This window comes from Choloepus didactylus, chromosome 14, assembly GCF_015220235.1.
Source record: "Choloepus didactylus isolate mChoDid1 chromosome 14, mChoDid1.pri, whole genome shotgun sequence".
Lineage (NCBI taxonomy): Eukaryota > Metazoa > Chordata > Mammalia > Pilosa > Megalonychidae > Choloepus > Choloepus didactylus.
In genome coordinates this window covers 32,850,535-32,864,129 of record NC_051320.1, presented here as the reverse complement: position 1 = coordinate 32,864,129, position 13,595 = coordinate 32,850,535, and the positions used below count along the sequence as shown (strand labels likewise).

Genomic DNA, 13,595 nt, shown 5'->3' with positions numbered 1-13,595 from the left:
ATTTACAACCCCCACCCCAGCAGACCTGAAGAGAGCATGCTACTCTGGAATCCCTCCTAACTTTACTAACCCTCCTGCGCCACATAATCCTCATAACTAGCACTTATGCTGTATATGGACAACTTTCCAGATGATCTCCACAGCCCCAGTTGACTCCAGAACCTACATGCTTTCATTAGATTCCACCTGCTGATACTACTACTTAACAGACTAGGTGAGCTTTATTTAAAAGGGTATTCTCTCCATGGTCAGTATCTGGATCTAGGTCAGTTGTCTCCAATCCTTATCTCCCCAGGCCTGTAACTAGTCTGCAATCAATCAATCACTCAATCTGTTGGTCTATTCATCCATTCATCTATTCTGGATGTTTATTTAGTATGTTGCTCAAGGATATGCAGAAGGAATTCTAATTCTAATGCGTTCAAAAACCTATAAGAAGACTTAAGGAAAGCTAGAATGTTCTGGAGGCAGTCCTTGAATTCAGTGTTGATATTCACATAGAAAACTGTGATCTCTTACTAGTGTGTCGTAATCAGAGATTCCTGGCCAAAACAATAGCTAGAAAGGTGCATGTCTGTTGTTCTTATGTTCCTATGTGCTTAGCTTGTTACAGTTTCAATATATAACAATGTGCTGTAGCTCTTAATAAATAACCATTGGTGGATGTTACCAAGGAGAAGCTAGTTACAAGCGAGTAGGAGAAAACCAAATGGTAATATAAAGAGTACTAGATTTTGGGCAGGAGACCATCATTTCATTTTTTTTTCTGTTCCATATATTACCTGAGTGTCTGGGCAAGTGTATTAGACCTTCTGACTCTTTGTTCCTTTATGCCTAAAATATGGATTGTATTATCAAATTATTCCTAAGATTAAAAAATATGTATGGAAGAGACTTCATGAATTCTTGCACACAAAAGGAGATTTTATCTAGCAGGAAACAGATGGCATATTAAATGGAACAGTTGAGATTTTGTGAAGAATTTATTTACAGGTGTGGGCAGGGTTAAGAGAAACCAACAAGGAGGGAACTGTTACCATGTATAAGCCAGAAGGAGCAAGGGGGTGGGGGGCAAGGAATTACCGAACTCAGAGGAGAAAGAGTCCTACTTGTAGTAAAGGGCCACCAGAAGGCAGCTGTGGCCTTAAGTAGAGTAAGAAGCCACTGCAAACTTTTACCTCATGCCAGGCCCATGAGACAAACCCTATCATAAGACAGAGGGATGGAAACCTGATTGATGCAGACTATAAAGGCCAGTTTCTTGTGGCAGTGAGAGTGTAGGAAAGGACAGAAATTGGTGGGGTAAAAAGACTATCCAGAAGAATGCTCAAAAATATTTGTTGAATAAATAAACATTTGATTCTGAATTCCTAAATAATTCTGAGGACAAAGCAGTAGACCATGAACTATGAGCTTGATGGCAAAATGGAGAAAAAAAATAGTTGATGGAAGAAGTTGGTTAGGGAAGAACACTAATTTGTTAAGGACTGAAGACAATGGATAAATTGAAAAGCAATGAGAAGAATATTGGAAAAGAAAAGAGAGGCACTGTGATAATAGTAAAAAAACAATTGTGTACCTTAAAATGTATCCTATACGATATTATACTATACAATGACATACTCTAATGTATTATACTAGTTACCCTTTATTGACACTTGTAAAAGGTGTTTGGATCATAAAACTTTAAAATAACTCAAAATACAATGTTCTGAGGAGGCAGGGCAAGATGGCGGCATAGAGAGGTGTGGAATTTAGCTAGTCCTCTAGAGCAACTGGTAAATAGCCAGGAATAACTAGTAAATAGTCTGGAACAACTGTTTGGTGACATTTGTTGCTGGACACACATCGTACACCAGCCTGAATGGGTGGAATGGCTGAGATCACAGCATAGAACTGTAAGTAAAGCTCCCCAAACTGTGGAGCTGGCACCCCTTCCCCACTGGCACAGTAGGCTAAGTTGTCACACTTCCCTGTGGAAAAAAAGAAGCAGGCTACCTGGAACCAGGGAAAGTAACTCAACCAAGCTCCAACTGTCATTTTAGTTAACAAATCTAGACTATTGAATACAAGCTACAAGCACAGATAAACCCATAGCAAGCAGGAAGGAACCCTGAGGTCTCTCCCGGCAGAGAGGAGGTGGGGCTGATGGAAAAAAAAATAAAAACAGAGGCTTTTGGAGATGGATGAGCTCAGAATACTGGAAAATGGCTGTGTCCCCAAAAAAGGGGCACAGAGAACCGGGTACCAACACCAGTTGACTGGCGAGACTCGGGGGCTGGGGACTGGCTCTGAAAAGGGGATTTTTCTCTTTTTCCTTTTTTTCCCCCCCATTCCAAGTAGCTCATTAGAGAAAGCATCAGGCATTTTCAATTGTCAGCACTGACCTAGGCAAGGGTGGAATTAAAAGAGTCAGAGAGACAAAGGAGGAATTCAAGTGCAGGAGACAACTCACTAAAGGGTGCATCTTCCCTAAGAAAAGGGGGGAGGGTTCCAGCTCAAGTGGCTGCCCTCCCTCAGAGAATTCAGACCCCAGGGCCTGGGGGTGGGGGTGGGGGAACCAGAAACAACTTAAGTTTGGCTTCTGACATCTTTGGTCCTTGGCCAGGACAGGGTCTGCTGAGAATTAAAGGGCCTGCAGGTCTTTACACCAGTGGGGAGCTGCGGGCTGACAAGTGCCACCTGCTGGAAAGGATAAGAAAGCACAGAGTTGAGAGGCCTCACAGGAAAGTCTGACAACCTGCAGGGTGTCATCCTTAGGGGAACGCCATGCTGATTACTCCTTCCTCCTGAGACCTGGGCTTGTCTGGTCTGGTAAAATCTGATTAGGGTAATCAAAGAAACCAGATGCCTAAACAACAAAAAATTACAAGTCACATTAGGGAAAACAAAGATACGGCCTAGTCAAAGGAACAAACTAACACTTCAAATGAGATACAGGACTTGAAACAACTAATTAAAGATCTTCAAACAAATATGCCAAATCAATGCAAAAATCAAATCAATAATTTGAGGGAAGATATGGCAAAAGAGATGAAGGATATAAAGAAGACATGGGGCAAACGTAAGGAAGAACTCAAAAGTTTGAAAAAAACAATTGGCAGAACTTATGGGAATGAAAGGCATAATACAAGAGATGAAAAACACAATGGAGACATACAACAGCAGATTAGAAGAGGCAGAAGTAAGGATTCATGAACTGGAGCACAGGACATCTGAAATCCTACACCAAAAAGAATAGATAGGAAAAAGAATGGAAAAATAGGAGCAGTGTCTCAGGGAACTGAATGACAACATAAAGTGCATAAGTATACGTGTCATGGGTGTCCCAGAAAGAGAAAAGAAGGGAAAAGGGGCAGAAACAATAATGTAGGAAATAGTCACTGAAAAATTTCCATCTCTTACTAAAGTCATAACATTACAGACCCAAGAAGTGCAGCGTACCCCAAACAGAATAAAAATAAATAATAATAAAAAAAAACAGATCCAAATAGAGCAACTCCACGACACTTAAACATTAGATTATCAAATGTCAAAGACAAAGAGAGAATTCTGAAAGCAGCAAGAGAAAAGCGACCCATCACATACAAGGGAAGCTCAATAAGACTGTGTGGATTTCTCACCAGAAACCACGGAGGCAAGAAGGCAGTGGTATGATATATTTAAGATACTGAAAGAGAAAAGTTGCCAACCAAGAATTCTATATCCAGCAAAAGTGTCCTTCAAATATGAGGGAGAGTTTAAAATATTATCAGACAAATAGACACTGAGAGAGTTTGTGAACAAGATATCTGCCTCTAATAGGAATACTAAAGGGAGCATTATAGGCAGATAGCAAAAGACAGGAGAGAGAGGTTTGGAGCACAATACTGGGTGATGGTAGCACAATACTGTAATTACACTGAACAAAGATGACTGTGAGTATGGCTGAAAGAGGAAGGTTAGGGGCCTGTGGGACACCAGAAGGAAAGATAGAAGATAAGTTCATAAGTTCATTTTTCATAATTTCATCAAAATTAGGGCCATCAGAAATTAGCATATAAGGCAAGTGATACTACTAATATAAATTCTAAAATGATAATATTTTGAGACCTAAATTCAGTTTTACATGGTGCAGTATTCAAATGACGTAGATATTTATGCTGTGAAATATAAGTTGTGTTAGCTCGGTTTTCTAGAATGGTTCCCAAATTAAGGAAGCTTATCTTTCACTAGAAGTTGTAACTAACTGATAGCAGGCAAATGAGTTAACATTTTGTCATGTACGCTCTTTTAAAACAAAAGTTAAAGTAATTATAAAAATTTTGAGAATTGTTCAGAGAAAATCACCAGGAAGAAAAATAAGAAAGAATTTAACTATCATAAAGGAGTGCTGCAAACCCTTATTTCAAAAGACTTAGGCCACCTGCCGTTTATTGGGCAGAAAAACAAAAACAAAAACAATATCTTTTTTCCAATAGCAATGTGTTTAAGAAAGTACTATTTCATTATTTTCTGTGAATAGTGTCATGATATCAGTTTTTATAAAGCATGACAAAAGCATTCAGAATGTCTTCCTGAGAAATGTGTCTATTTGTTTTATCCAGGTTAATATTCTTATTAGATAGGAATGATGTACTTCATGCTTATAATCAAATTGGCTAAATTAAGTGATCCATGAATACATTTGAATTATCTTTAAGTATGAGGATTACACAAAAGTGGAATCATGAAATAATATGTCATGGGTCATGGAATCTCTGATTTTATTCTGCCTAAAGGGGCTGTGTTTACAGAAAAATGTGAATTTTCACGGACTAGTACATCTTAAAAAAATAAAGGTTCTGCTTTCCCAATATTAGAAATCACAAGTAACCAAATTTTACAAAAGCACAGTTCCTCAACATTAAAGTTTGTTGTTATTTAAAGGAAGTGTGGGCAAGCTCTATTTGTCACTCATGTGTCATGTCCTTCATTTATTTATTTATTTTTACCATTACCAAATGTAGCTCTCCTGTTGCACACTAACTCTGGCATCAATTTTAGATATCAATAGGGTAAATATTTTCAGAGCAGTATCATAAAGAATGATTAGCAGGAAGTGCAGTTCCTGGAAGAAAATGGAGGTGGGGAGGGAAAACAAATATGCTTTGAAACAACAAAACAAACTGACAGACATTTTCCTGTCCCTCTGATTCATCACAGGTAGCCCTCAAAAGTTTTTCATTGAGAGAAAATTCTTGTTGATGAAATTTTTGGTTAAAGGAACAATTATGGTGCATTTTGATTTCTACTCAAGTCTCATCCGATTTGGAGGTTCAAATAGTTCAACGGGGCTGAGTCAACTGAAGTCCACTAGAAGGCTTCCTAATAGGGGAATTCTTTGATAGAGAGATACATGTGGATCCATTATAAATTGAATGAAGTCCTAGTAGATTTTGATAAGTTTATATATCTGAAGAGAAATAAAAAATTATAATCTGATGATGACTCCTACAATCATTTATGAATTATTTACCCCTACAAGGTAATGCAAATATGATCATACTGAGTGATTTCACTGATTGATTTAACCTACAAGCTCTAATCAAACTCACATTCTTCCTTGCCTCACAGAATTTTTTTCTATCTTCCTGATGTAAATTAATCCCAGTGTTTTGTGGTGGTGGTTTGGGGTGGGCAGGGTGGAGATGTTTTATTTGTCCTTGGAAACAAAATATATGTTTTTGTTTTTTTGTTTGACTCGGACAGCATCTTCTACGTGGATGACAAAGATAATGATCTAACTTGTGAACATGAGCAAGTGTTTCCTAATTGTCCATTCGGCTGGTACTTTCAGAATTTTTCCAACTTTGTGTTTTTGATCACATAAGCAAATTAAAAATTTAAATACAATTAGGAGAGGAATTGTAGAGCAGCCACGTGCTTAATATGGTGGTCTCACAGTTTCAACATATATAGATATTTAGAGATAAGTAGAATAGAGGAACTGAGAAAGAAATTTTCTATAAGCTAATGAGATTAACAAGAACAGGGGCAAAGAATAGGGAGCTGTGTTTGTAGTACTTTGGTGACAAAAGCATTATCAACCAAAATTGGACAAGTACAATGGAAAGAAGAGAAATAGAACCTGAAACACATACAAAAAAGTCTCTGTATACTAACCTTAAAGATGTTGGTGAACATCTTAGGTTCTAAAAATAATCCAAATATAAGATCAACATTTGAAAGACTTTTTTAGAGATTAAATATTTTTAGTTAGTTTCTGCTGTTTATGTGTTTGTCATAATGGGACAATACTTGCATTCTATTTAGAAAATCAACCAACTAAGATATCATTTGTCTTGTGCTCTTTTGAATTTATTCATAGCAAAAAAAAAAAACCCATCATATTTATATGACTCATATGCAAATTAAATACATTCATCTATGTGGTCTGCTGATGGGAAATAGAATCAGATAATTCACTTCTAATCCATTAAGCAAAAGAAAAATCAGTTGTGATTCCAAGAAGAGATAAACCAAACTGGTAAGGAAATATTTGTTTTATAATTTTCAGAAAGAATTATCAATAGCATACTGTAAAAAGTGTCAAATGCCAGAACATATTCTTTTTTTAATTTAACAATATCATAGCTGGCACATGAAGGACCACATTCATATTTGAGAAGGATGCAATTGCATGAATATTTAAATTTCCTTCTGCATACATAAAAAGTTATACATACATAAAAAATTAAGTTCAGGTGTAATTTTTGAAGAATTGCCTTTTATATTTTGGTAGTAAGGTGTCAACTTCTTGAAGATCAAAATAGTTCGCCTTATGCTTCCATGTGCTTTCTTGAACTTGATCATGGTAGCCAAAATGGTTGGTCTTATTTTATGTGCATAGCCTTAATTCACATGTTTTATGTTTATTTTAATTTTTAAACTCAAATTCTAAATCTAAAAGTATGTGCCAATTTGAGAAGATTTTTTTCTATTTGCTTCTTACATATGCTATCAAATTTGTTTTCCTGGTACTAGAATATCTTGTGACAGGGTGACATTGAATATGCATATTGTTGTTTGAATAAATATTTGATATGGGGATTGGTCAATGGGATTGAGAAAAAATCAGCCACTGGAGTTAGATTAAAACTAATTTAGGAGAAAGGTGCTACTTCCATTTGCTTGTGTCTATCAATGACAAAGTGAAATCTAAAGTCTTTCAAACATCTGGATGCAAAATGAAAATGTCAATCCTACCCTCAGATGTTTCTAAATGGTTGTAAGTTAGACATTATAGATAAAGCTTCTATATGCGTCCTCACGAAAGATTTACCTTGGATGGCAAATCTAGAAACTCAGCAATGCTGAATATGAGTATAAGGGCACAAACACACAGTGCTATTTAGAATTTCTACATTTAATTTATAAAGGCCTTTAATGTTGTGGGGCTGGTAATCAAGATTATAAACATAGAAGTCCTTTATTTTTAACTTGGGAACAAAGATTTCTGTAAACTGATATTCAGGAGAGAGATAGTACCTATAAGAGGAGGAATAACATATATTGTTTAGCATGTGTGTTCGACACTCAGGTTTATTGATATGTTCTGCCTTTTATAAGATGAATACTATGACAAATGACAGAGAAGAGATTGCACGTCACTATCTCTGTTCTATCTATGTACTGCCAGTGGGCAAAGATTTCTAATTTCATACATCATTTACAACTTCCTACAGTAATTTTACACAGTTCACATCCTCGGTACAAGGCACAGCAATTATCTATACATATATATATGCATGCAGGCATACTGAAGAAGAAAACCATGCAGTTCTTTAGAGTTCCAGAGTTCACATATTCCAACCAATAGAAGTTGGGTAATAGCTAGTAAGTGATCCAATTAATAAAAAAATGTTTCTCTCTTAATTGATGCCCCATCATGTACCCTGAAACAGGCTGCTTCTGGAGGTCTTCCTTTACAGTACTGTTTGTAGTAGGCAAATATTATTTTCAGTTTTTTCAACTACTTTTTTTATTCCAAAAACTACATTAGGAGAAAAAAGGAATCATATTCCTTTTCTAACCACTTTTACTCTTCTGCTTACTATTGAATTCTGGAATGAGTAAAAAAACTAAAGTATACTGCTTTTCAACTTTAAGTGTTAATAAACATTAAAGTTTAATTGCATTGGGCTATTTTGGATTTTCTGAAATTAATCCAGATTGCCATAGTTTCCCTACTTATTCAGTAAATATAGTACAGATAACATTTTGATTGATTTTAAATAGCTAAATTTATCTATAATTCATAACCTCCAGAAATAAACTCTGAACTATTTCATGTATTACAATGATTTATAGTTAAGTTTTAAATTTTCATTTTTTTTCAACTTTCAGTATTTGCATATTCTGGCTTTCATGATATGTAGTTAGAATAATGATTGATAACTACTAGCTCCATCCTAAATACAGAAAGGAGTGCTTAGTGCTTCAGATTCAGCAAACACTTAATGAGACCCACTAGCTATTTATTAATGAATTAATAGCCTATCTCTTAAAAATTGTTTTTGATGTAGTGACCTGGTGTACTCCTACTCCTCCACAACCATTTCTTGAGATTCTTTCCTTTCTTTTGGGAAATAATTGCTTCAAACTTCTTTTTATTAATCTTTACTTGGAATTAAAGGTGCATCAGGCAACATGATGCATCTAAACTATGTATAGAAGTTATGGTTTCTACTAGGACAAGATAGTTACAAATAACTGAAATGTCCTCTGTCTATGACACTTTCAGTTATTAAGTTTTGATAAAAGCAAAAGAAATTAGAGGTCTGTGTTCATTAGTTAAACTCAAGAGATGGGAATTCCATTGCTTTTCTCTCATGGACCACTTTGTTGTCCTTGGGTCAGTCTTTCTCTGTGTTTTAATATCTCCATCTATAATATGAATTAAACTGGGTGATTAAAAAATTAATATAGATGAGATCTGTTACATTTATTAGCCATGACAGCAGAAATGTTATATGTCTAGAAACCAAACAATTGGGCATTTCTTTTGAGGCCATAAATGAGGTACCACATTTTAAAACTGAGATTCTGTTTTAGGGGCTACTGTATTTAACTTCATCTGCCTATCATTTTAGTAAAGTTACAGTCAATGACAAAATGATAACTACAGCAACTGTTATATTCTATCTTAATTTTATGGAGAGTTTCATTTTTTAAAGTAGGCCAGCATTTTCAGTGCACACTCAAATTCACGTATCTGTTTTTTATAATTGCTTGTTTTTTGAAGATTTTTTTACTAGGCAATATAGAATATCTGAAAAACATAGGAATAAAGTATGTAAATGTTTGTATGTGCATGTATAGTATCTATTACATATAATATCCACTCAAGTGTGATTTAAAGTTCTTCATGTAGTCAAAAGCAGTTCCTATATGTATGGAAATGACTATTAGAAAGCTTCAATGATGAATTCTTCAAAACATTGACTTGAAAGTAATAGAAAGAGTCATAATAGCATGATACATATATCATATGAAGAAGAGTCACATTAGCAAATTTCTGGAGGCTAATTCATTTCTTCTTTTACTGATATTGAGATTCAGATCAAAGCTACTTTCATGTGCAACCCTCACCTACCCTCAATTCCTCCATGCACAGACAGATGAGGGATGCTGACAAGCAATATAAATTAGACCAAATAACTTATAATAATATTAATATCATAATCAGGTCTCATTTCTTCCTTACTGGCATTACTGTAAAGATATTTTATCATTCATCTCCATACAGTCCTAATACTATAAAAAGTAACCAAATCTTAACTAGCTAAACCTCACTTAATTTGGCGATAATTAAATTCAGTATCAGATTCTTGCCATAGTAAGGCTGACCACATGTATTAATTTTATATTGCTGCATAACAAATTATCATACACTTAGCAGCTCAAAGCCACATTTTATGCAACAGTTTCTCTGGGTCAGCAGTCTGAGTACAGCTTAGGTGCATCCTCAGCAAAGCTGTAGTTAAGGTGTTTCAGGTGTTGACCAGGGTTGTAGTCTCATCTGAATGCTCCACCAGGGAAAGACCCACTTCCAAGCTCACCTAGGTTGCTGCTAAAATTAATTTCCTTGTGGTTATAGGAACCACTGTCTCATTTCCTTGCTGGCTGTTAGCTGGAGGCCTTTGCAGGCTATTGGTTAGAAGCTCCCCTCAGTTGGTAGGGGCCTCCCAGGGTGCCTTGCCACATGGGCTTTCCAACATGGCTGCTTGCTACATTAAAACCAGCAAGTAAGAGAGGGAGAAAGAGAGAGGGATATTCCAGCAAAAGGGGGGCTATGATCATATGTAATGCAATCACATAATTCATCACATACATGCAATTGCATATATCCCAACACCTTTGCTGTTTTCTATTGGTTAAAAGCAAGTCACAGGTCCCATATACACTTAAGGGAAGGGGATCACAAAATGGCATAGATATTAGGAGGTGGGGATCATGGAGACACCTTAAAATTCTGTTCACGATACTACCTAAAGCTAAAAACCAGGTATGAACATTTACTCACAAATAAATACGTAAATAAAATTTAAAATAGCAAAACATTTTTCAAATATTATTGCCTGGAAATTAGGAAATCTAACATTGCTATTAGCAAGCTCAATGACACCCAGTAACCTGGATCACCTAGCTGAAACTCAGTTACCACATCTGAAAATAAAGTGGATTGGACTAGAATGATTGCTAAAATCATTTTCAACTCTAGGCTTCACAAGACTTAAGATATTCAGAATAAATAGAATTATCCAGTTGACTACCTGTTTTACTTTTTATCCTAGATATTTACCCAGGAGTTTAAATCTTCCTAAATTGCTTAAGTAAAAAAGGCTAAATCTAAGCAGATTTCAATTCCATTCTCTAAATTTGATTTGAAATCTCTACTCTGAGCAAGGAAGTTGAAAGTAGTAGAGTTAGTGGTTAAGAACATAGGCTCTGGAGTTAGGTGTCTGAGTTCAAATCCCAGCTCCCCTGTGCACAAACTGTGACCTGGGACAAGATACTTAGTTTTCCTCATTGGTTAAATGAAATAATAATAGCATTAATTTATAGGATTGTTGAAAAGAATAAATGATAATATGTGCAAAATGTTTAGCAACTTATATTACAAATATTAATTACTTCGCAGTTATTAGCTCTTGTAATTACAATTAATGTGTCATTATGTTATGCAAGAGAAGGACAAAGTGGATCATAAAGTTTCTCTGCCACCAAGGAACTCACAGAAATAGTGCTTTATTGAAATGTTTCTTCTAGGTAGAATACGTGGTTATAAAAAATGTCTTACTTCCTTTGAGATTTATCGGCAACTAAGGTATATTTGAAATTCTTGTTTAAGTTGATAAATATGGTCATATTAATGGTTGAATAATTTATGCTAGATTTATCCAACATTCTTGGAAAGAATTAACTGATGAGTTTTTTTTTTAATGTAAAAGTCATATCTGTCTTATAAACATGTTCATTTTGATTCTGTGTATTCTGTTCTTTTGAGAGCAGATTATTATTAATAACAATCATGGGTATTAATAAATGGGCCAAACATAAATTATGAATTAAAAGAAAATGAAAGGCAAAAGCACTGAACATCCTTTTTTGCTAGGTCGAGGAAACAGTTTCTATGTCTGACATTGAAGACAAGACAGTCTGTCTAATTTCTTAAAATTGCAAGCAACCAGATTCATACCTTGCCTTATCTTTCAAACTCTCTTTTGTTCTATACACAGGAAAATCATACGGAATAAGAAATAGCCATAGTGGGACAACCATTGTACTCCGGAGGAAATCCTCACTCACAGTCCTTTCCAAAATTGTTTTTATCATGTGGCCTTAGGTTTCCAATCTTTGAACTTCTCCTGGGACATGGGGACTGACCCCAAAGACAAAAATCTGCAAAAGTCAAATACTGGGGAAACTCCCATGAAAGTGGGAATCTTTGGCAGTTGACAATACTACAGGAATGTAATGCAGCATGGCAAATATTGATGTGTTTCATGATTTTGCGAGTACTGTTTCAAGGAAGTTAATACGTGAGATGGAGGGAAGGTAGCTCTACTGATAAATCTACTGAAAAATTTCTCCTTGCTTTTAACTTCAGGGAGAGAAAGGGGGATATCAAAGGAGTTGAGAATAGAGATAAAACCAAACAGCTGCATCCTGAGTTGGTAAAAATTGTACCATGTCTGTGCCAGTTTGAATGTACTGTGCCCCCCAAATGCCATTATCTTTCATGTAGTCTTGTGGGGCAAACACTTTGGTACTGATTAGATTTGCTTGAAATGTGCCCCACCCAGCTGTGGGTGATGACTCTGATGAGATATTCCCATGGAGGCATGGCCCCACCCATTCAGGTGGGCCTTGATCAGTGGAGCCATATAAATGAGCTGACTCAAAGAGAAGGAACTCAGTGCAGCTGTGAGTGACGTTTTGAAGAGGAGCAAGCTTGCTAGAGAGGAACGTCCTGGGAGAAAGCTGTTTTGAAACCAGAACGTTGGAGCAGACGCCAGCCACGTGCCTTCCCAGCTAACAGAGGTTTTCTGGACGCCATTGGCCATCCTCCGGTGAAGGTACCCAATTGGACACTTTATGGCCTTAAGACTGTAACTGTGTAGCCAAATAAACCCCCTTTTCATAAAAGCCAATCCATCTCTGGTGTTTTGCATTCCGCAGCATTAGCAAACTAGAACAATGCCGTTTTTAGTATGTGCCACAATATGAAATTGGCAAAGATTTTGTATGGTTTTTCACCACTCACCTAAATTTATGTAAGGCCACTGCAGGTGCTCATTAACAATTGCCTAATGAATATTGAGGAATCAAGAGATTTCGATTCTAGTTTTTGTTGCTATTAAATAACTATGAGACCTTAGGATAATAAACCTTTTTGAGGCTCAATTTCTTCATCTATAAAATGGAGGGGACTTGGCTGTTACTTGGAGCACTAACATTCATTGATGAGATGCATATTTTAATGGTTCACATGATAACCAACCAATTTTTTTTAATAGGAAATGCCATTTAGGTAACAGATTGTATTTTGCCAATCTTTGTTTTCTGAAACATCTGTCCAAATGAAATCATTGGAGTACTCATCAATAAATGCTTTTTACTCTTGAGCCAACTTTTTTCTTTTTTTGTCAAATCTCTAAGTAAGGTGCTTAAATGTGGTATATTGTATTTTAATATGACTAAGCTATAGAATTCAAAACACTTTATTTCAAATATAAAAAACTAAATATGGAAATATGATACTGAATTTCAACATTTCTTAAATTTAAAATATTTTTAAAATCTTTGATTTTGCTGTAGGTAACTGCAAATGGGAATGTGAAATATGAATAAGCACTAGAGGATAAAGAATTCTGTAATATTCATATTTAAGCAACTCTATTACAATATTCATATTTGAAAATTGTGCTTTTATTTAGTTGCATTTACTTGCTAATTAAATCTCAAATGCTATAAACATTGCAGATTTCTAACTTCTGGGAAAATGGGTGGAAAATGTAGGCTTATAAAACTTGGAAAACATTTATGTTAATCATTTTTATTGACACTTC

At 35.5% G+C, this 13,595-nt stretch overlaps 1 long non-coding RNA gene across 1 annotated transcript in view; it reads left to right on the top strand.

The window, feature by feature from the left end:
- The window catches only part of LOC119509250, a 40,327-nt gene extending 28,051 nt beyond the window's left edge, over positions 1–12,276 (top strand). The window contains exon 4 of the long non-coding RNA XR_005211660.1: positions 11,763–12,276. This is a non-coding gene — a long non-coding RNA (uncharacterized LOC119509250). The remainder of the gene's footprint in view (positions 1–11,762) is intronic.
- Positions 12,277–13,595: the final 1,319 nt, after the last annotated feature.